The sequence below is a fragment of the Leuresthes tenuis genome, unplaced genomic scaffold, assembly GCF_036924035.1.
Source record: "Leuresthes tenuis unplaced genomic scaffold, fLeuTen1.0.hap1 SCAF_46, whole genome shotgun sequence".
In the NCBI taxonomy this organism is placed as follows: domain Eukaryota; kingdom Metazoa; phylum Chordata; class Actinopteri; order Atheriniformes; family Atherinopsidae; genus Leuresthes; species Leuresthes tenuis.
The window spans coordinates 93,118-114,924 of NW_027325400.1; the positions used below are offsets into that span (position 1 = coordinate 93,118).

General features: G+C 44.4%; 1 non-coding gene and 1 pseudogene across 1 annotated transcript; both read right to left on the reverse strand.

Moving 5' to 3' along the window:
- Window positions 1–8,050: 8,050 nt before the first annotated feature.
- Window positions 8,051–8,167, reverse strand: LOC140285511 (U2 spliceosomal RNA; annotated as a pseudogene).
- Window positions 8,168–8,475: 308 nt separating this feature from the next.
- LOC140285506 (U5 spliceosomal RNA) lies at window positions 8,476–8,589 on the reverse strand. The gene has a single exon (XR_011910529.1). It is a non-coding gene; the product is annotated as a U5 spliceosomal RNA (small nuclear RNA).
- Between the last annotated feature and the right edge of the window lie 13,218 nt (window positions 8,590–21,807).

The window sequence follows — 21,807 nt, forward strand, 5'->3', positions numbered from 1 at the left end:
AAAGCGGATAAGAAAAGGTTAAAATACCCGACTGTACACAATCAAAAGAGAGAGCGGAGTTGTTCAGCTAAGAGATGGTGTGAAAGCCCGACCATGGTTTGTAAAAAGCGGGTAAGAAAAGGTTTGTATGCCCAAATATACACTATCAAAAGCAGAAGCGGAGGTGCTCGGCTGCAAGAAGGTCTGAATGTCCATCAATAATTGCTAGAAAACATGAAAGAAAATTTTAGGCCACATGCACACAGAATGACCCCAACAAATATAAGAAATATTAAACATTTACACATGGATTTTTGAATACATGTAGAGGAATGATACTTTGAAATGTGCTTATTGCGGAGTTATGCTCAGTTGAGTAATGAAGGTTGAACTATTCTGGGAAAGAGGTTCTATTCCCAGCGTCATAATGGACACTCCTGATATAGAAGGTTTCGCTAACGCATTGGAATTGTTTTACTATTTTCATATGCATGTGCAATGAAGAATTGCTTGTTGCTGATAAATGCAAAGAAGAACAGCTTACACATAGATGCTCACATATAGGCTGCTGAATGCAATGAAGACCTGCTTATCCAGTAAAGTTCAATGTCAATGTGTAATATTCAATTAGGATTTGCAAAACAGTGAAGTTAAACAATGAATGGGTCCATAGTCGGTATGAGAAGACTACAGGAACATTTACCTGGGTGTACGTTCAAACAGAGATGAAAAAATTGCGATAAATAATTGTTTGTTTGTTAGTATGTATATGAATGTTATGTGTATAAACTGTGTTGGGTTATAGTTACTCAGTGGTGTCTCAGTGAAACAACCGACGGGGGAAGCCTTGCGGTGACAACAAAAGCAGTGTTTTACTGATCAGTCAAGTTTTCCAGTGTACTCCATACAAACTGGTTGGCTACTGAAGGGATAGAAAATGGGGAATACTTGTTTTAAAGCAAACAAGGAATTAGATGGGAAAAATACATGTTTTAACGGGACCCAGACAATATTAAATACTCAGACAGATGGGAGAAGAAGTGTAGTTTTGTAGGAAATCACAAAATTATTACATAAAATTAGTGAAATCAATTGAAGAATGCCTTTCTGAAGAGCTGTTTACCACAGATGAGCAGCTTTGCGACCAAGCACATTGTAGATCGCTTTACTGCCAAAATGATCTAATTTAATGGATTGGTTTAGACATGCATAACAGCATTTTAAGAACAAAGAGAGAAACAAAAAGGGACAACGCTTCATGGTGGAAGGTGATGTATAAATAACTGTGTATATGATGAAGGAGAGACCATTTGAGCAGCACAGCCATTTCGCAGCACAGGGACAGCAGTCCAAGTTAAAGGATCTCCCACGTGGTATCACCTGTCACACTGTCTCAAGGCATCAAAAGAAGAAAAAATCACCAAACTCAAGGACAAAGAGACGAAGACTCCGGTGAACGAAGAGAGAGGACTGACAAACCAGAAATACAAAAGGATGCTCGATATCAAGATCCAGAAGAAGAGGCTAACAATGCCACGAACACTTACGATGCTGGGAATGATGCCAGCAATGAACAGAGAAGAAGATTCAGTGTCATCAATCTGCAACACGTGCCTCTAATGAGGGGGTGAATATAGAATCCTCAACAATTACAACGTCTCTGGGAACTGTGACAACAACAAGGTTTAAACCATTTTGATATATATTGTAACCTATTGGCTAAGGAATAGTGCTGAAAATGAGGTAAATCTAATCCACCACTGTCCTTGGTCTTCTATAGGGTTTTTAAACTAATACGTGGTGGTTTGTTTTTCCACAGAAATTTGGAGATGCATGAATCTAGTGACTTAAACCAAGTAGCAGATGGTTTTATGGGGATCATTGAGAACAAATAGTTAACTTTTGGTAGTATCATCATTTTAATGGTTGTAACTCTCCCCATAAGTGATATAGGTGAGGACTTCCAACGAGAGAGATCGTCCTCTACTCTCTTTAATAATTGCACATAATTTAGCTTTGTTAGCTCTGAGAGCCTGGAGGAAATGTTTATGCCTAAATATCTAATATTTCCTGACTGTAAAGTGATCACAGGTATATTCTGGACCCTGCAGTTAATGGGCAGAACTTTGGTCTTAGACCAGTTGATAGAGTAGTCAGAAAGTGCTGAGAATTTATTTATGAGTGTGATCGTGTGAGTGAGAGACGTCTGTGAGTTCTGAAGGAAAAGGCTCCCGGAGGGCCTCTGCCCTATGCTTATGGGGGCTCTTTCCGGGGGATTTCTCTGCAGTCTTCTGGGTGAATGCATGGTTGCCCCTGCGGTGGGCTTCCTGGGTTCTGTGCTCTGTGGGGGCTGCTGGTGGCCTGGGTCTTGTGGCCCTCTCTGCCTGCTTCTGATTGTTTGGGGGGGCTGTGGATTGTGGCCCTGTACGCTTATACACTCATAACTAAGCACGGTTATCATGTAGGTCCTGTGCCATGGGTGTTGCATGTTCTCGCACACACACACACACATTCATTAGTCCAGTAGCATGGTCGCTAAGCAGTTGATGTATTATCATGTCGTCTCAGGTCATCTATATCCACAGCTGTGTTGTATGCGATTGCCGCTTCTTGTGCTTGTTTTTGTTTGTTTGTGTGTTTGTTTTTTCTCTGCTTGTCTGCTTTCAGGTGCTCCTGGTGGCGCTAAGGCTGGAATCCCCTCAGAGGCCATGGATTGTTGTCTGTTTTGTTTTTTACAGGTGTAGCAGCTGGTTGTCTGGTTTTTGTTTCTATTTTTGTTCTCTTTCCTCTTCTTTCCTCTTCTTCTTTCCTTGTCCCCCGGTCCGGTTCAGTTCTATTACATGTCATATATTGTAAACAGAAATAAATAAATGGGCATCAAGGGGAGCTTTACATTTATAAAACTTCCCTTGGCAAAGCTAATCTGTTTGGCATCAAAGGTATTCAGACTACAATTCTGCTGCCATAATGCTGAACAGGACAAGGGGAAAAAAAAAAAAAGTAAAGAAGACAGTTCTGCCGAAAGCCAGGGACTAGACCTGTTCTAAGTTCTATACTTTTTAAAAGGGGCGTGTTTATCAACTATAGAATTAGAAGATTTACAAAAATGGTCAAGTGCTAGATCTTCATCTGGGATTTTAACAGTGTCATGAACTATTCAACAGATCAGTTAAAAAAAAGCCTGCTCATGGAGATGTTTCAGGATCTGGATACCAACCGTGGACCTAATGTTTTCATTTTTGCAATTCTGATACAAGCTATTGAGCAGTGATAACTAACACCAAGTTCAGATACTGCGGATTTTCTACCTTTGATTTGTTAAGATTGAGCCAATCAGGGACAACCTTGAAGGATCTCTTAAGTTTGGTTTAGTAGGATCAGTAATTACCTGAGAAAGGTTGATATTGGTACACACCTTTTTTAAATGATCAGAGGCAGAGTTCAACTTGTTTAAATTAAAATTGCCACACAGAGATTGGGTTTAGGCCACATGCACACAGAATGACCTCAACAAATATAAGAAATATTAAACATTTACACATGGATTTTTGAATACATGTAGAGGAATGATACTTTGAAATGTGCTCATTGCGGAGTTATGCTCAGTTGAGTAATGAAGGTTGAACTATTCTGGGAAAGAGGTTCTATTCCCAGCATCATGATGGACACTCCTGATATAGAAGGTTTCGCTAACGCATTGGAATTGTTTTACTATTTTCATATGCATGTCCAATGAAGAATGGCTTGTTGCTGATAAATGCAAAGAAGAACAGCTTACACATAGATGCTCACATATAGGCTGCTGAATGCAATGAAGACCTGCTTATCCAGTAAAGTTCAATGTCAATGTGTAATATTCAATTAGGATTTGCAAAACAGTGAAGTTAAACAATGAATGGGTCCATAGTCGGTATGAGAAGACTACAGGAATATTTACCTGGGTGTACGTTCAAACAGAGATGAAAAAATTGCGATAAATAATTGTTTGTTTGTTAGTATGTATATGAATGTTATGTGTATAAACTGTGTTGGGTTATAGTTACTCAGTAGTGTCTCAGTGAAACAACCGACGGGGGAAGCCTTGCGGTGACAACAAAAGCAGTGTTTTACTGATCAGTCAAGTTTTCCAGTGTACTCCATACAAACTGGTTGGCTACTGAAGGGATAGAAAATGGGGAATACTTGTTTTAAAGCAAACAAGGAATTAGATGGGAAAAATACATGTTTTAACGGGACCCAGACAATATTAAATACTCAGACAGATGGGAGAAGAAGTGTAGTTTTGTAGGAAATCACAAAATTATTACATAAAATTAGTGAAATCAATTGAAGTATGCCTTTCTGAAGAGCTGTTTACCACAGATGAGCAGCTTTGCAACCAAGCACATTGTAGATCGCTTTACTGCCAAAATGATCTAATTTAATGGATTGGTTTAGACATGCATAACAGCATTTTAAGAACAAAGAGAGAAACAAAAAGGGACAACGCTTCATGGTTAACTTAAATAGTTAACTTTTGGTAGTATCATCATTTTAATGGTTGTAACTCTCCCCATAAGTGATATAGGTGAGGACTTCCAACGAGAGAGATCTCTATCTTTAATAATTGCACATAATTTAGCTTTGTTAGCTCTGAGAGCCTGGAGGAAATGTTTATGCCTAAATATCTAATATTTCCTGACTGTATAGTGATCACAGGTATATTCTGGACCCTGCAGTTAATGGGTAGAACTTTGGTCTTAGACCAGTTGATAGAGTAGTCAGAAAGTGCTGAGAATTTATTTATGAGTGTGATCGTGTGAGTGAGAGACGTCTGTGAGTTCTGAAGGAAAAGTAATACATCATCAGCATAAAGACTTATTTTATGCTCAATATTTTGGGATTGGATGCCTTTAATATTTCTATCTTGTCTGATAGAAGCTGCTAAAGGTTTGATGAAAATAGCAAAAAGTGAGGGAGAAAGTGGGCAACCTTGTCTTGTACCTCTCTGCAGACTGAAGCTTGGAGAAGTTTGATCATTTGTCCTGACACTTGCATTTGGGGAGCTATATAATATCCTTATCCAGTTGATGAAGTGTGACCCAAACCCGAATTTGTTTAATGCTGCGAATAAAAGTTTCCAGTTCACTCCATCAAATGCTTTTTCTGCATCTATAGAGTCGATTGTGGCTTCCAAGTTGTTGATGGTAGAATAGTCTTTGAGATTAATGATCCGGTTTGTGAATGAACCGTTGTGCCTACTGCTCTTCAGCCTGTCAAATGAAATGTATAATTTGAAACGTGACAAATGAACGAAGACCCAAGGAGTTGAGTCGTAAACAAATCAATACTGTTTCCTGTGCAAGGACCCGTCAGCCGAGGAGTTGAGTCATGAACGAATCAATACTGTTTCCTGTGCGAGGACCCGTCTCCCGAGGAGTTGAGTCGTGAACGAATCAATACTGTTTCCTGTCCTGCTGACTGAGCTTATGAAGCTGCCGCCTGCCATGTGGTGAGGAAGGGTACTGCATGAAAATGAACGAATCACTCCCTGAGACAACTCGTTACTCCCAAGTCATATAAAAAATTAGTTTATATCGAACGAATCGCTCACGAACGACACATCACTATCTATTTGACGAGTTATGCATGAATTCGGATTTTGCAATAAAATTAATTCCTTCTCTCAAACCAAGTTCAAACTGCTTTGTCCTTCATATTTATCTACTTCTAATCTAGTTTCAACAATAAACAACACTGTATTTTGTAGTATGAAAAAGAACCAGACCTAATTTTCAGCAATTAGCTTCTCTCGAGGAGATATGAAGGAATACAGATTTTGCTATAAAATGAAATACTTCTATCAAACTGACTTAAAACGGTTTGTTCTTATTTCTTCATTTCTGATGAAGTTTCAACAATAAACAACAAACTTTGTATTATGAGAAAGAACCAGACTTATTCTTCAGGAATCCGAAAATAAGCTCTATTTCACGAGTTATGCACAAATTCGGATTCTCCTATAAAACAAATTCCTTAACTCAAACCAAGTTAAGACTGCTTTGTCCTTCATATTTATTCATGTCTAATCAAGTTTCAACAATAAACAACGTTGTACTTTGTAGAATGAGAAAGAACTTCTTCAGCAATAAGCATCTCTCGACATATGACGAAATACAGATTTTGCTATAAAATTAATTCCTTCTATCAGCCTGACTTAAAACTGTTTGTCCTCCTTATTTATCCACTTCAAATCAAATTTCAAAAATTAAAAAAATTTTGTAGTTTGAGAAAGAACAACTTAATCTTCAGCTATCAGTATAAAAAGAGGGTAAGAAAAGGTGCAAATGCCAACCATACATCACTAAAAGGTGGAGCGGAAGTATTCGGCTGCAAGTAGGTGTGACTGTTCGACCATAATTTGTAAAAAGCGGGTAAGAAAAGGTTCGAATGCCCGACTATATATTAACAAAAGCGGAAGGAGAGATCTTCGGATGGGAGTGGGTGAGAATTTCCAACCATAATCTATAAAATGCGGTGAAAAAAAAGGTGTGAATACCCCATAGAACACTAAAAGGTGGAGCGGAAGTGTTCGGCTGCAAGAAGGTGTGAATGTCCGACTATATTTGGTGAAAAGCAGGTGAAGCAACGTCTGAATGCCCAACCTTACATCATCAAAAGCGAGATCAGAGGTGTTTGGCTGCAAGAAGGCCATAGTTTGCCAAAAGCGGGTAAGGTGCGAATGACCGACTAAATATCAACAAAAGTGGGGGCGGAGGTCTTCGGATGCAAGTGGGTGTGAATATCCCACCATACAAGTATGGTGTAGAGGAAGCTGTGAATGGCCGACCATAGTAGAAAGCGGGTGAGAGAAGGTGCGAATGTCAAACCATACATGATCAAAACAGTGAGCGGAGGTGTTTGGCTGCGACAAGGTGTGAATGTCCACCCATAATTAATGAAAAGCGGGCAACAAGTAGGTTCGAATGCCCAACCATACATCATCAAAAGCAGGAGTGGATGTGTTCGGCTACAAGAAGGTTTGAATATCCGACCATAGTTTGTAAAAAGCGGGTAAGAAAAGGTTTGAATGCCCGAACATACACCATCAAAAGAGGGAGCGGAGGGGTTCCGCTGTAAGAAGGTGTGAATGTCCGACCATAGTTGGTAAAAAGCGGGTAAGAAAAGGTTAAAATACCCGACTGTACACAATCAATAGCGGGAGCGGAGTTGTTCGGCTACTAAAAGGTGTGAAAGTCCGACCAGGGTTTGTAAAGAGCGGGTAAGAAAAGGTGCGAATGCCCGACAATGTATGATCAAAAGAGGGAGCGGAGGTGTTCAGCTGCAAGAAGGTCTGAATGTCCATCAATAATTGCTAGAAATCATGAAAGAAAATTTTCTAATATCAAACCGCACATGATCATAAGCGGGAGAGGAGGTGTTCAGCTGCAAGAAGGTGTGAATGTCCACCCATAATTACTGAAAAATGGTTTGTAAAAAGCGGGTAAGAAAAGGTATGAATGCCTGACTATACACCATCAAATGCGGGAACGGTTTTTCGGCTGTGAGTAGGTGTGAATCTCCGACCATAATTGCTGAAAAATGTGTTAGAAAAGGTAAGAATGCCAGTCCATACATCATCAAAAGCGAGAAAGGTGGTGTTCGGCTGCAAGTAGGTGTGAATGTCCAGCCATAATTACTCACAAACGGGTAAGAAAAGGTAGTATTGCCAGACCATACATGATCAAAACAGGGAGCGGAGGTGGTTCAGCTGCAAGAAGGTGTGAATGTCCGACTAAAGTTTGTAAAAAGCGGATAAGACAAGGTGCGAATGCCTGACAATGTATGATCAAAAGAGTGAGCGGAGGTTTTCGGCTGCAAGAAGTTCTGAATGTCTACCCATAATTCCTGAAAAATGGGTAAAAAAAGGGTCCGAATGCCCAACCATACATCATCAAAAGCAGGAGTGGATGTTTTCGGCTACAAGAAGGTTTGAATGTCCATCAATAATTGCTTTAAAACAGGAATGAAAATTTTCGAATATCAAACCGCACATGATCATAAGCGGGAGAGGAGGTGTTCAGCTGCATATATGTAGTCTTAATATATGTAGACTTAATATGTAGTCCTCGTATAGAGGACATATCAGAAATTAAACTGATAAGAACAGATATTACACTTGATCTGAGCTAAAAGACCGAGAAGCGATAACTGTCCACTGGTTCACGTCCGAGGGCCCTTCCTGGCACAATGCGCACTTGTAGCGGTGTTCTTTTTATGGCCATAGGTGGCCAGAGTGTCACTTTGCACCTCCGCCCACCCGCTGCACTGAGCACTCTTCAGCCCTTTCAAATTGTATAAATTTGCACTCCCGCACGCTCCAGCAAGCACCATTCAAGCAACAACTTTGCACTCCAGCTTCGAACATCGGCACAGTCGCAACAAGTAAGGCGACTGTACTCAGAGAAGTCACTCTGCACAGTAACAAGATTTCTTTTGCACAGACAAAAAGGGCTTCACCCGCAAAGGTAAAGCCTGCCAAAAATAGAAACAACTCATTAGTGCTGCTCTCCACGGAAGTCTTTAGTAAAAGGCGAAAGACTTGTACGTTATGAAGAGAAACCAGAGTACGATTATCCGTCACTGCAGGAGCAGGGCATCAGGCTAGTTGGCATAGCCACCTTCCCCATGGTGAGCTTTGCTTGGTGGAGACGCTTGCTCCCCCCCCTTGCTCCTCGGCTGACCAAGTAGGAACAATCGGGCCCTATTCGATGGCTGCCTTGTCTTTTACTCTGTGCAAAAGACAAGGCAGCAACAAAAACACCATGGGAACACCGTATTGAGGCTTTTTTCTGACCGCTCATTCGGTGTCGCGTTTCTTTCAAGCAATTCTCCCGGTTAGCCCGCACTCGGATTGCTCCCAGAGCCGTGTTAAAGTCTACTTCGTATTCACTCTCTTTTCTCAGCAGACTCTTGGGATTTTATCTATAAAATGAATTCCTTCACTATGTTAAAACTGCTTTGCGAGACCTGATGAAAAGCTTTTTCAAAGTCTAAATTTAAGATGACAAGCCGGGTGTTTCTTTCTCTATCGTAATCAATGATGTCTCGAATCAGTACGAGGCTGTCAGTGAGTTGTCTCCCTGAGATTGCACAAGCCTGGTCTGGGTGAATTACCTCCTCTAAAACAGAGGACATCCGTGTCGCTAAAACCTTGCTAAAAAGTTTACAGTCAAAGTTTAAAAGTGTGATGGGCCTCCAATTCTTTAGGTCAGTCTTATCATTTTTTTTATAAAGTAGAGTCACTATTCCCACTCTAAAACTGTCAGGCAGTCGGTCGAGTTTTTCAAAATCTTTAAAAACATCTAAAATGTCTGATGATAAAAGGTCCCAAAAGGTCAGATAGAATTCTGCAGGAAGCCCGTCTAAACCCGGAGCTCGACTTCTCTTAAAACCTGTTAGGCATTTTTTTTAACTCTAAAGCAGTAAAATCCTGTGTCAAGTGTGCATTCTCTTTTACGGTTTTGTCAACGAATTTTAAAGTATCATTCCTCTACATATATTCAAAAATCTATGTGTAAATGTTTAATATTTCTTATATTTGTTGATGTCATTCTGTGTGCATGTGGCCTAAACCCAATCTCTGTGTGGCAATTTTAATTTAAACAAGTTGAACTCTGCCGCTGATCATTTAAAAAAGGTGTGTACCAATATCAACCTTTCTCAGGTAATTACTGATCCTACAAAACCAAAGAGATCCTTCAAGGTTGTCCCTGATTGGCTCAATCTTAACAAATCAAAGGTAGAAAATCCGCAGTATCTGAACTTGGTGTTAGTTATCACTGCTCAATAGCCTGTATCAGAATTGCAAAAATGAAAACATTAGGTCCACGCTTGGTATCCAGATCCTGAAACATCTCCATGAGCAGGCTTTTTTTTAACTGATCTGTTGAATAGTTATATGACACTGTTAAAATCCCAGATGAAGATCTAGCACTTGACCATTTTTGTAAATCTTCTAATTCCATAGTTGCTAAACACGCCCCTTTTAAAAAGTATAGAACTTAGAACAGGTCTAGTCCCTGGCTTTCGGCAGAACTGTCTTCTTTACTTTTTTTCCCCTTGTCCTGTTCAGCATTATGTCAGAAGAATTGTAGTCTGAATACCTTTGATGCCAAACAGATTTGTTTTGCCAAGGGAAGTTTTATAAATGTAAAGCTCCCCTTGATGCCCATTTATTTATTTCTGTTTACAATATATGACATGAACTGAACTGAACCGCACCGGGGGACAAGGAAAGAAGAAGAGGAAAGAAGAGGAAACAGAACAAAAATAGAAACAAAAACCAGACAACCAGCTGCTACACCTGTAAAAAACAAAACAGACAACAATCCATGGCCTATGAGGGGAATCCAGCCTTAGCGCCACCAGGAGCACCTGAAAGCAGACAAGCAGAGAAAAAAACAAACACACAAACAAACAAAAACAAGCACAAGAAGCGGCAATCGCATACAACACAGCTGTGGATATAGATGACCTGAGACGACATGATAATACATCAACTGCCTAGTGACCATGCTACTGGACTAATGAATGTGTGTGTGTGTGTGTGAGAACATGCAACACCCATGGCACAGGACCTACATGATAACCGTGCTTAGTTATGAGTGTATAAGCGTACAGGGCCACAATCCACAGCCCCCCCCCCAAGCAATCAGAAGCAGGCAGAGAGGGCCACAAGACCCAGGCCACCAGCAGCCCCCACAGAGCACAGAACCCAGGCAGCCCACCGCAGGGGCAACCACGCATCCACCCAGAAGACTGCAGAGGAAGCCCCCGGAAAGAGCCCCCATAAGCATAGGGCAGAGGCACTCCGGGAACCAGGGGCAACAGCCCACCGACCCCGCCAGGCCCCAGCCGCCCAGACATGGGCCGTGCACTGGACCTGGGCCCCAGGAGCCCGAGCGCCCCCAAACCCCCCGGCAGAGGCCCCACCCAATACCCAGGAGGGCCAAGCGCCCCAGACAGCCACAAAGTGGGTCAGCGCCTGCCCCAGCGCCCCTGGCCAAGTGCCCTGGGAGTCAAGACGTGCCCACAGGTGGGTGAAGTCGCGAGCAGTGGGGAGAGGCAACGCTGATGCCCCATCGGGAGAAACACAGGCAGGCCAGGCGACAACAAGTCCCAGATCCAGGCCCAATCATTACCACACACACTTTCACGTCCCATACATCCACACATCCACACATCCTACCTCCCTCGAATCTGCTGGGGTGTAGTGCAGCGGGCACACCAGGAGGCCAGCAACCCCCCAGCCACCACAGACCCCGAACCAGCAGAACAATTAATTAATCCTCCTGGCCCCTCCTGCCCCGAGCAGACACCAGGAAGCAGGGGTGTGCGAAGAAGACCCCTCCCCTCACCCTTCTGGCTCTTCAATATTTTCTAATAGTGAGCAATTAAAATTGAGGGGCAGCCAAACTTGTAGAACTGGGAGCGCGGCACTCTGGGCAGCCTACATACCCAAAGAGCCCCGCCCACCAGATGCCACTCAGTGTAACCACCCCCCAAGACCTAATGTGTGTGTGTGAGTGTGTTTGATAAGTAGTAATGTCTAAGGTGTAATTAAAACAGGGGCAGGGAACTGCAGAGTGCAACCAAAGGGGACCACCTACGTGGCCCCATCCACTACACCCCACCGAACACACACGCCCCCAAAACCCTTCATGTGTGAGTGTGTGCTGTGTACAGGAGCCAGAAGGGAGGGGGGTATGGGGATATATACCAGGGGAGCTACTCTCCCCCAGAGAGGGCAGCCAGGGACTGGCTGCAATAGGCATCCCCGCTACCTGGGAGCCAACAATGGGCAGGAGGGCCTGATGTCCACCAGGCTCGGGGCCTGCAGCGACCATATTCCGGGAGCTACTGTACCCCCAGAAGGTACGCATCCCGCCCCACCCCACTCAACCCAACCCCACCCAGGAGGACCTCTACAAAAAACAAACAAACAAACCACCCGGTCACACCAGTCGCAGCAGCCCGGGCCTGAGACCCAACATCACCCAGCAACCCACCACCACCACTATGTGATAAAACTAATCAGAGGGGACCAGAGAGAATGAAATTCAGCCAATTGATGTTTTGAGGAGGCAGACATTGTTTCCATGCTAATATAATCTAAAAGAAAATTTCTAAACTGGTTAATACACAGATTGTTCTTCGCTTTCCAGTTCATGAGAATAGTTTTCTTTGCGATACATAACACTGTGACAACCATGTGTGCTGAGTTAATTTCCATGTTGATGTTGTCTAAGTCACCCAGTATGCACAGTGTGGGGCATGCAGGGATGCTACACTTTAGCCATGTTGATAGGTCCTCACAGACTTCAAGCCAGAACTTCTGGACAGGCGCAGAAAACCACAAAGCGTGTGCATAATCATCAGGTGTGTTATCTGTGCAATGTGAGCAGATGTTTGAGTGTGTTAGACCCATCCTGAACATCCTTTGTCCTGTATAGTGTGTTCTATGAAGGATTTTGTATTGTATGAGCTGTAAATTAGGATTTCGAGTCTTTATGAAGGTGTTCAAACATATTTGTGGTTAGAAGCTATGACCAGAACTGATGGATAAATCTGCCTCCCATTTTGAGGATGGAAGAGACATTGTGTCATCTATCTTAGACTATAATTTATATATTTTTGATAGTAGTTTTGGGGTACAGATGCTTAGAAATTCTGCTACCCTAGTCGGGGGTTGTAAGTCTGGTTGGTGGAGGATATATCCATCCATCCATCCATCATCTGCCGCTTATCCGGGGGTCGGGTCGCGGGGGCAGCAGCTTGAGCAGAGAAACCCAGACGTCTCTGTCCCCGGCCACTTCCTCCAGCTCTTCCGGGGGGACCCCGAGGCGTTCCCAGGCCAGCCGAGAGACATAGTCTCTCCAACGTGTCCTGGGTCTCCCCCGGGATCTCCTCCCAGTGGGACGTGCCCGGAACACCTCCCCAGGGAGGCGCCCAGGGGGCATCCTAACCAGATGCCCGAGCCACCTCATCTGACTCCTCTCAATGCGGAGGAGCAGCGGTTCTACTCCGAGCCCCTCCCGGATGACTGAGCTTCTCACCCTATCTCTAAGGGAGAGCCCAGACACCCTGCGGAGGAAACCCATTTCGGCCGCTTGTATTCGCGATCTTGTTCTTTCGGTCACTACCCACAACTCGTGACCATAGGTGAGGATGGGAACGTAGATGGACCAGTAAGTAGAGAGCTTCGCCTTCTGGCTCAGCTCCCTCTTCACAACGATGGGTCGGTGCAGAGCCTGCAACACTGCAGGCGCCGCACCGATCCGCCCGTCAATCTCCCGCTCCATTCGTCCGTCACTCGTGAACAAGACCCCGAGATACTTGAACTCCTCCTCTTGGGGAAGGATCTCATTCCCGACCCGGAGAGAGCATTCCACCCTTTTCCGGCTGAGAACCATAGTCTCGGATTTGGAGGTGCTGATTCTCATCCCAGCCGCTTCACACTCGGCTGCGAATCACTCCAGTGAGAGCTGAAGGTCACGGCCTGACGACGCTAACAGAACCACATCATCAGCAAAAAGCAGAGACCCGATTCTGAGGTCGCCAAATGGGACACCCTCAACGCCCTGGCTCCGCCTAGAAATTCTGGCCATAAAAGTTAGGAACAGAATCGGTGACAAAGGGCAGCCCTGACGGAGTCCAACTCTCACCGGAAACGTATCCGACTTACTGCCGGCAATGCGGACCAAACTCTGGCACCGGTCATACAGAGACCGAACGGCCCCTATCAAGGGGTCCGGCACTCCATATTCCCGGAGCACCCCCCACAGGACTCCACGAGGGACACGGTCGAACGCTTTCTCCAAGTCCACAAAACACATGTAGACTGGTTGGGCGAACTCCCATGCACCCTCCAGGATCCTGCTGAGGGTATAGAGCTGGTCCACTGTTCCACGGCCAGGACGAAAGCCACACTGCATCTCCTGAATCCGAGGCCCGATTATCCGACGGATCCTCCTCTCCAATACCCCCGAATAGACCTTACCAGGGAGGCTGAGGAGTGTGATATCCCTATAGTTGGAACACACCCTCCGGTCCCCCTTTTTAAAGAGGTGGACCACCACCCCAATCTGCCAGTCCAGAGGCACTGTCCCCGATGTCCACGCGATACTGCAGAGGCGTGTCAGCCAAGACAGCCCTACAACATCCAGAGCCTTGAGAAACTCAGGACGGACCTCATCCACCCCCGGGGCCTTGCCACCGAGGAGCTTTTTAACCACCTCGGCAACCTCAGCCCCAGAAATGGGAGGCCCCGTCTCCGAGCTCTCCGACTCTGCCTCTTCCGAGCACGTGTTGGTAGGATTGAGGAGTTCCTCGAAGTACTCCCCCCACCGACTCACAACATCCCTAGTTGAGGTCAGCAAAGCCCCGTCCCCACTGTAAACAGTGTTGACTGTGAGCCGCTTCCCCCCCCCTGAGACGCCGGATGGTGGACCAGAATCTTTTCGAGGCCGTCCGGAAATCGTTCTCCATGGTCTCACCGAACTCCTCCCAGGCCCGAGTTTTTGCCTCAGCAACCGCCGAAGCCGTGGCCCGTCTGGCCCGTCGGTACCTATCAGCTTCTTCCAGGGTCCCACTGGCCAAAAAGGCCCGATAGGACTCCTTCTTCAGCTGTCCACCAGCAGGTTCGAGGGTTGCCGCCACGACAGGCACCGACCACCTTACGGCCACAACTCCGACCAGCTGCCTCGGCAATGGAGTCACGGAACATGGCCCATTCGGACTCAATGTCCCCCACCTCAAATATGGTTGAAGCTCTGCCGGAGGTGGGAGTTAAAGCTCCTTCTGACGGGGGATTCTGACAAACGCTCCCAGCAGACCCTCACAATACGTTTGGGCCTGCCAGGTCTGATCGGCATCCTCCCCCACCAGCGGAGCCAACTCACCACCAGGTGGTGATCAGTTGACAGCTCCGCCCCTCTCTTCACCCGAGTGTCCAGGACATACGGCCGCAAGTCCGATGATACAACCACAAAGTTGATCATCGAACTGCGGCCAAGGGTGTCCTGGTGCCAAGTGCACATATGGACACCCTTATGCCTGAACATGGTGTTCGTTATGGACAGTCTATGACTGGCACAGAAGTCCAACAACATAACACCACTCTGATTGAGATCGGGGGGGCCGTTCCTCCCAATCACACCCCTCCAGGTCTCACTGTCATTGCCCACGTGAGCATTGAAGTCCCCCAGCAGAATGAGGGAGTTTCCGGTAGGAGCATTCTCCAGTGCCTCCCCCAGAGACTCCAAAAAGGGTATGTACTCTGAACTGCTGTTTGGCGCATAGGCACAAACAACAGTCAGGACTCGTCCCCCCACCCAAAGGCGGAGGGAGGCTACCCTCTCGTTCACTGGGGTAAACCCCAATGTACTGGCACACAGCCGGGGGGCAATAAGTATGCCCACACCTGCTCTGCGCCTCTCACCACGGGCAACTCCAGAGTGGAAGAGAGTCCAACCCCTCTCAAGAGTACTGGTTCCAGTACCCTTCAGCAATAAGCATCTCTCGACAAATGACGAAATACAGATTTTGCTATAAAATTAATTGCTATCAGCCTGACTTAAAACTGTTTGTCTTCCTTATTTATCCACTTCAAATCAAGTTTCAACAATTAAAAAAATTTTGTAGTTTGAGAAAGAACAACTTAATCTTGAGCAATCAGTATAAAAAGAGGGTGGGCAAAGGTGCGAATGTCAAACCATACATGATCAAAACAGGGAGCGGAGGTGTTTGGCTGAGACAAGGTGTGAATGTCCACCCATAATTAATGAAAAGCGGGCAACAAGTAGGTTCGAATGCCCAACCATACATCATCAAAAGCAGGAGTGGATATGTTCGGCTACAAGAAGGTTTGAACGTCTGACCATAGTTTGTAAAAAGCGGGTAAGAAAAGGTTCGAATGCCCAAACATACACCATCAAAGGAGGGAGCGGAGGTGTTCCGCTGTAAGAAGGTGTGAATGTCCGACCATAGTTGGTAAAAAACGGGTAAGAAAAGGTTAAAATACCCGACTGTACACAATCAGTAGCGGGTGCGGAGTTGTTTGGCTACTAAAAGGTGTGAAAGTCCGACCATGGTTTGTAAAAAGCGGGTAAGAAAAGGTGCGAATGCCCGAAAATGTATGATCAAAAGAGGGAGCGGAGGTGTTCGGCTGCAAGAAGGTGTGAATGTACACCCATAATTACTGAAAAATGGGTAAGAAAAGGTGCGAATGCCCAACTATACATAATCAAAAGCAGGAGTGGATGTGTTCGGCTCCAAGAAGGGTTGAATGTCTGACCATAGTTTGTAAAAAGCAGGTAAGAAAAGGTTTGACTGCCCGAACATACACCATCAAAAGAGGGAGCGGAGGTGTTCCGCTGTAAGAAGGTGTGAATGTCCGACCATAGTTGGTAAAAAGCGGGTAAGAAAAGGTTAAAATACCCGACTGTACACAATCAATAGCGGGAGCGGAGTTGTTCGGCTACTAAAAGATGTGAAAGTCCGACTATGGTTTGTAAAAAGCGGGTAAGAAAAGGTGCTAATGCCCGACAATGTATGATCAAAAGAGGGAGCGGAGGTGTTCGGCTGCAAGAAGGTCTGAATGTCCAACCATAATTTGTAAAAACCGGGAAGGAAAGGCTCGAAAGCCCGACTATACACCATCAAAAGCGGGAGCAGAGTGGTTCAGCTGCAAGAAGGTCTGAATGTCCATCAATAATTGCTTTAAAACATGAAAGAAAATTTTCGAATATCATCCGCACATGATCATAAGAAGGAGAGGAGGTGTTCAGCTGCAAGAAGGTGTGAATGTCCACCCATAATTCCTGAAAAATGGGTAAAAAAAGGTGCGAATGCCCAACCATACATTATCAAAAGCAGGTGTGAATGTCAGATCATAATTTGCAAAAAGCTGATGAGAAAGGGTGAGAATGCCCGACTATACACCATCAAATGCGGGAGCGGAGGTGTTCGGCTCTGAGTAGGTGTGAATGTCCGACCATAATTGCTGAAAAATGTGTTAGAAAAGGAAAGAATGCCGGACCATACATCATCAAAAGCGAGAGAGGTGGTGTTCGGCTGCAAAAAGGTGTAAATGTTCGACTAAAGTTTGTAAAAAGCGGGTAAGACATGGTGCGAATGCCTGACAAGGTATGATCAAAAGCAGGAGCGGAGGTGTTCAGCTGCAAGAAGGTCTAAATGTCCATCAATAATTGCTAGAAAACATGAAAGAAAATTTTCGAAAATCAAACCGCACATGATCATAAGTGGGAGAGGAGGTGTTCAGCTGCAAGAAGGTGTGAATGTCCACCCATTATTCCGGACAAATGGGTAAAAAAAAGGTGCGAATGCCCAACCATACATCATCAAAAGCAGGAGTGGATGTGTTCGGCTACAAGAAGGTGTGAACGTCCAACCAAAGTTTGTAAAAAGCAGTTAAGAAAAGGTTTGAATATCCAACCAAACATAATCAAAAGCGGGAGCATAGCTTTTCTACTGCAAGTAGGTGTGAATGTCAGATCATAATTTGCAAAAAGCTGATGAGAAAGGGTGAGAATGTCCGACTGCACACCATCAAATGCGGGAGCGGAGTTGTTCGGCTGTGAGTAGGTGTGAATCTCCGACCGTAATTTCTGAAAAATGTGTTAGAAAAGGTAAGAATGCCGGTCCATACATCATCAAAAGCGAGAGAGGTGGTGTTCGGCTGCAAGTAGGTGTGAATGTCCAGCCATAATTACTCACAAACGGGTAAGAAAAGGTAGTATTGCCAGACCATACATGATCAAAACAGGGAGCGGAGGTGGTTCAGCTGCAAGAAGGTGTGAATGTCCGACTAAAGTTCAAATATATTAACAAAAGCGGGAGGAGAGGTCTTCGGATGAGAGTGGTTGAGAATTTCCAACCATAATCTATAAAATTCGGTGAAAAAAAGGTGTGATAGAACACTAAAAGGTGGAGCGGAAGTGTTCGGCTGCAAGAAGGTGTGAATGTCCGACTATATTTGGTGAAAAGCAGGTGAAGCAAGGTCTGAATGCCCAACCTTACATTATCAAAAGCGAGATCAGAGGTGTTTGGCTGCAAGAAGGCCATAGTTTGCCAAAAGCGGGTAAGCTGCGAATGACCAACTAAATATCAACAAAAGTGGGGGCGGAGGTCTTCGGATGCAACTGGGTGTGAACATCCCACCATACAAGTATTGTGGAGAGGAAGCTGTGAACAGCCGACCATAGTTTGCAAAAAGCGGGTGAGACAAGGTGCGAATGTCCAACCATACATGATCAAAACAGGGAGCGGAGGTGTTTGGCTGTGACAAGGTGTGAATGTCCACCCAAAATTAATGAAAAGCGGGCAAAAAGTAGGTTTGAATGCCCAAGCATACATCATCAAAAGAAGGAGTGGATGTGTTCGGCTACAAGAAGGTTTGAATGTCCGAGCATAGTTTGTAAAAAGCGGGTAAGAAAAGGTTCGAATGCCCGAACATACACCATCAAAAGAGGGAGCGGAGGTGTTCCGCTGTAAGAAGGTGTGAATGTCCGACCATAGTTGGTAAAAAGTGGGTAAGAAAAGGTTAAAATACCCGACTGTACACAATCAATAGGGGGAGCGGAGTTGTTCGGCTACAAGAAGGTGTGAAAGTCCAACCATGGTTTGTAAAAAGCTGGTAAGAAAAGGTTCGAATGCCCGAATATATACCATCAAAAGCGGAAGCGGAGGTGTTCGGCTGCAAGAAGGTGTGAACATCCGACCAAAGTTTGTAAAAAGCAGTTAAGAAAAGGTTCGAATATCCAACCAAACATAATCAAAAGCGGGAGCAGAGCTGTTCGACTGCAAGTAGGTGTGAATGTCCAGCCATAATTACTCACAAACGGGTAAGAAAAGGTAGTATTGCCAGACCATACATGATCAAAACAGGGAGCTGAGGTGGTTCAGCACCAAGGTGTGAATGTCTGACTATAGTTTGTAAAAAGCGGGTAAGATAAGGTGCGAATGCCCGGCAATGTATAATCAAAAGAGGGAGCAGAGGTTTTCGGCTACAAGAAGGTTTGAATGTCCGACCATAGTTTGTAAAAAGCGGGTAAGAAAAGGTTCAAATGCTTGACTATACACCATCAAAAGCGGGAGCGGAGATGTTCCGCTGTAAGACGGTGTGAATGTCCGACCATAGTTGGTAAAAAGCGGGTAAGAAAAGGTTAAAATAACCGACTGTACACAATCAATAGCGGGAGCGGAGTTGTTCGGCTACAAGAAGGTGTGAAAGTCCAACCATCGTTTGTAAAAAGCTGGTAAGAAAAGGTTCGAATGCCAGAATATATACCATCAAAAGCGGATGCGGAGGTGTTCGGCTGCAAGAAGGTGTGAACGTCCGACCAAAGTTGGCAAAAAGCAGTAAAGAAAAGGTTCGAATATCCAAACATAATTAAAAGCGAGAGAGATTGTGTTCAGCTGCAAGTAGGTGTGAATATCCAGCCATAATTACTCACAAACGGGTAAGAAAATGTAGTATTGCCAGACCATACATGATCAAAACAGGGAGCTGAGGTGGTTTAGCTGCAAAAAGGGGTGAATGTCCAACTAAAGTTCAAATATATTAACAAAAGCGGGAGGAGAGGTCTTCGGATTAGAGTGGTTGAAATTTCCAACCATAACCTATAAAATGCGGTGAAAAAAAAAGGTGTGAAGGAATGAATTTTATAGCAAAATCCGAAATCATGCATAACTCCGCAAAAGGAACGTATTGCTCAACCAAAGGGATGCTTCTTTCTCATTCAGGGTAATATGAGGAACTTTATGCTTGATACATTTTAGACATGGATAACTATGAAGGACAAAGCAATTTTAACTTGGTTTGAGCAAAGCAATTCATTTTATAGGAAAATCCGAAATCGTGCAGGACTCATGAAAGTAAGCTTATTCTCGGATTCCTGATCCTCCAGTGTTGCTCTTTCCTATACTGCAAAATACAGCCTTGTTCTTTGTTGAAATCGATATAGACATTGATAAATATGAAGGACAAAGCAGTTTCCACTTTGTTTGAGTGAAGGAATTAATTTTATAGCAAAATCCCAAATCAAGCAGAACGTATGAAAATAAGCTTGTTTTCGGATTCCTGATCCTTCAGTGTTGCTATTTCTTCTACTGCAAAATACAATGTTGTTCTTTGTTGAAGTCAATCTAGACATTGATAAATATGAAGGACAAAGCAGTTTTAACATAGTTTGAGTAAAGGAATTCATTTTATACATAAAATCCCAAATCATGCAGAACGTATGAAAATAAGCTTATTCTCGGATTCCTGTTCCTTCAAGTGTTGCTCTTTCTACTACTGCAAAATACAATGTTGTTCTTTGTTGAAGTAAATCTAGACATTGATAAATATGAAGGACAAAGCAGTTTTCACTTGGTTTGAGTGAAGGATTTGCAGCTGAAAACCTCCCGCTCCCGCTTTTGATTGTGTATAGTCGGGCTTTCGAGCCTTTTCTTACCCGGTTTTTAGAAATTATGGTTGGACATTCAGACCTTGCAGCCGAAGACCTCCACTCCCTCTTTTGATCATACATTGTCGGGCATTCGCACCTTGTCTTACCCGCTTTTTACAAACTATAGTCAGACATTCACACCTTGCAGCTGAACCACCTCAGCTCCCTGTTTTGATCATGTATGGTCTGGCAATACTACCTTTTCTTACCCGTTTGTGAGTAATTATGGCTGGACATTCACACCTACTTGCAGTCGAACAGCTCTGCTCCCGCTTTTGATGGTATATATTCGGGCATTCCAACCATTTCTTAACTGCTTTTTGCAAACTTTGGTCGGACGTTCACACCTTCTTGCAGCCGAACACCTCCGCTTCAGCTTTTGATGGTATATATTCGGGCATTCGAACCTTTTCTTAGCAGCTTTTTACAAACCATGGTTGAACTTTCACACCTTCTTGTAGCCGAACACCTCCGCTTCCGCTTTTGATGGTATATATTCAGGCATTCGAACCTTTTCTTAGCAGCTTTTTACAAACTATGGTCGGACATTCAAACCTTCTTGTAGCCGAAAACCTCCGCTCCCTCTTTTGATCATACATTGTCGGGCATTCGCATCTTTTCTTACCCGTTTTTTACAAACCATGGTCGGACTGTCACACATTCTTGTAGCCAAACACATCCGCTCCCGCTATTGATTGTGTACAGTCGGGTATTTTAACCTTTTCTTACCCACTTTTTACCAACTATGGTCGGACATTCACACCTTGTCACAGCCAAACACCTCCGCTCCCTGTTTTGATCATGTATGGTTGGACATTCGCACCTTTTCTCACCCGCTTTTTGCCAACTATGGTCGGCTGTTCACAGCTTCCTCTCCACCATACTTGTATGGTGGGATATTCACACCCACTTGCATCCGAAGACCTTTTGTTGATATTTAGTCGGTCATTCGCAGCTTACCCGCTTTTGGCAAACTATGGCCTTCATGCAGCCAAACACCTCTGATCTCGCTTTTGATGATGTTAGGTTGGGCATTCAGACCTTGCTTCACCTGCTTTTCACCAAATATAGTCGGACATTCACACCTTCTTGCAGCCGAACACTTCCGCTCCACCTTTTAGTGTTCTATAACACCTTTTTTTTCACCGCATTTTATAGACTATGGTTGGAAATTCTCAACCACTCTCATCCGAAGACCTCTCCTCCCGCTTTTGTTAATATATTTGAACTTTAGTCGGACATTCACACCTTCTTGCAGCTGAACCACCTCCGCTCCCTGTTTTGATCATGTATGGTTTGGCAATACTACCTTTTC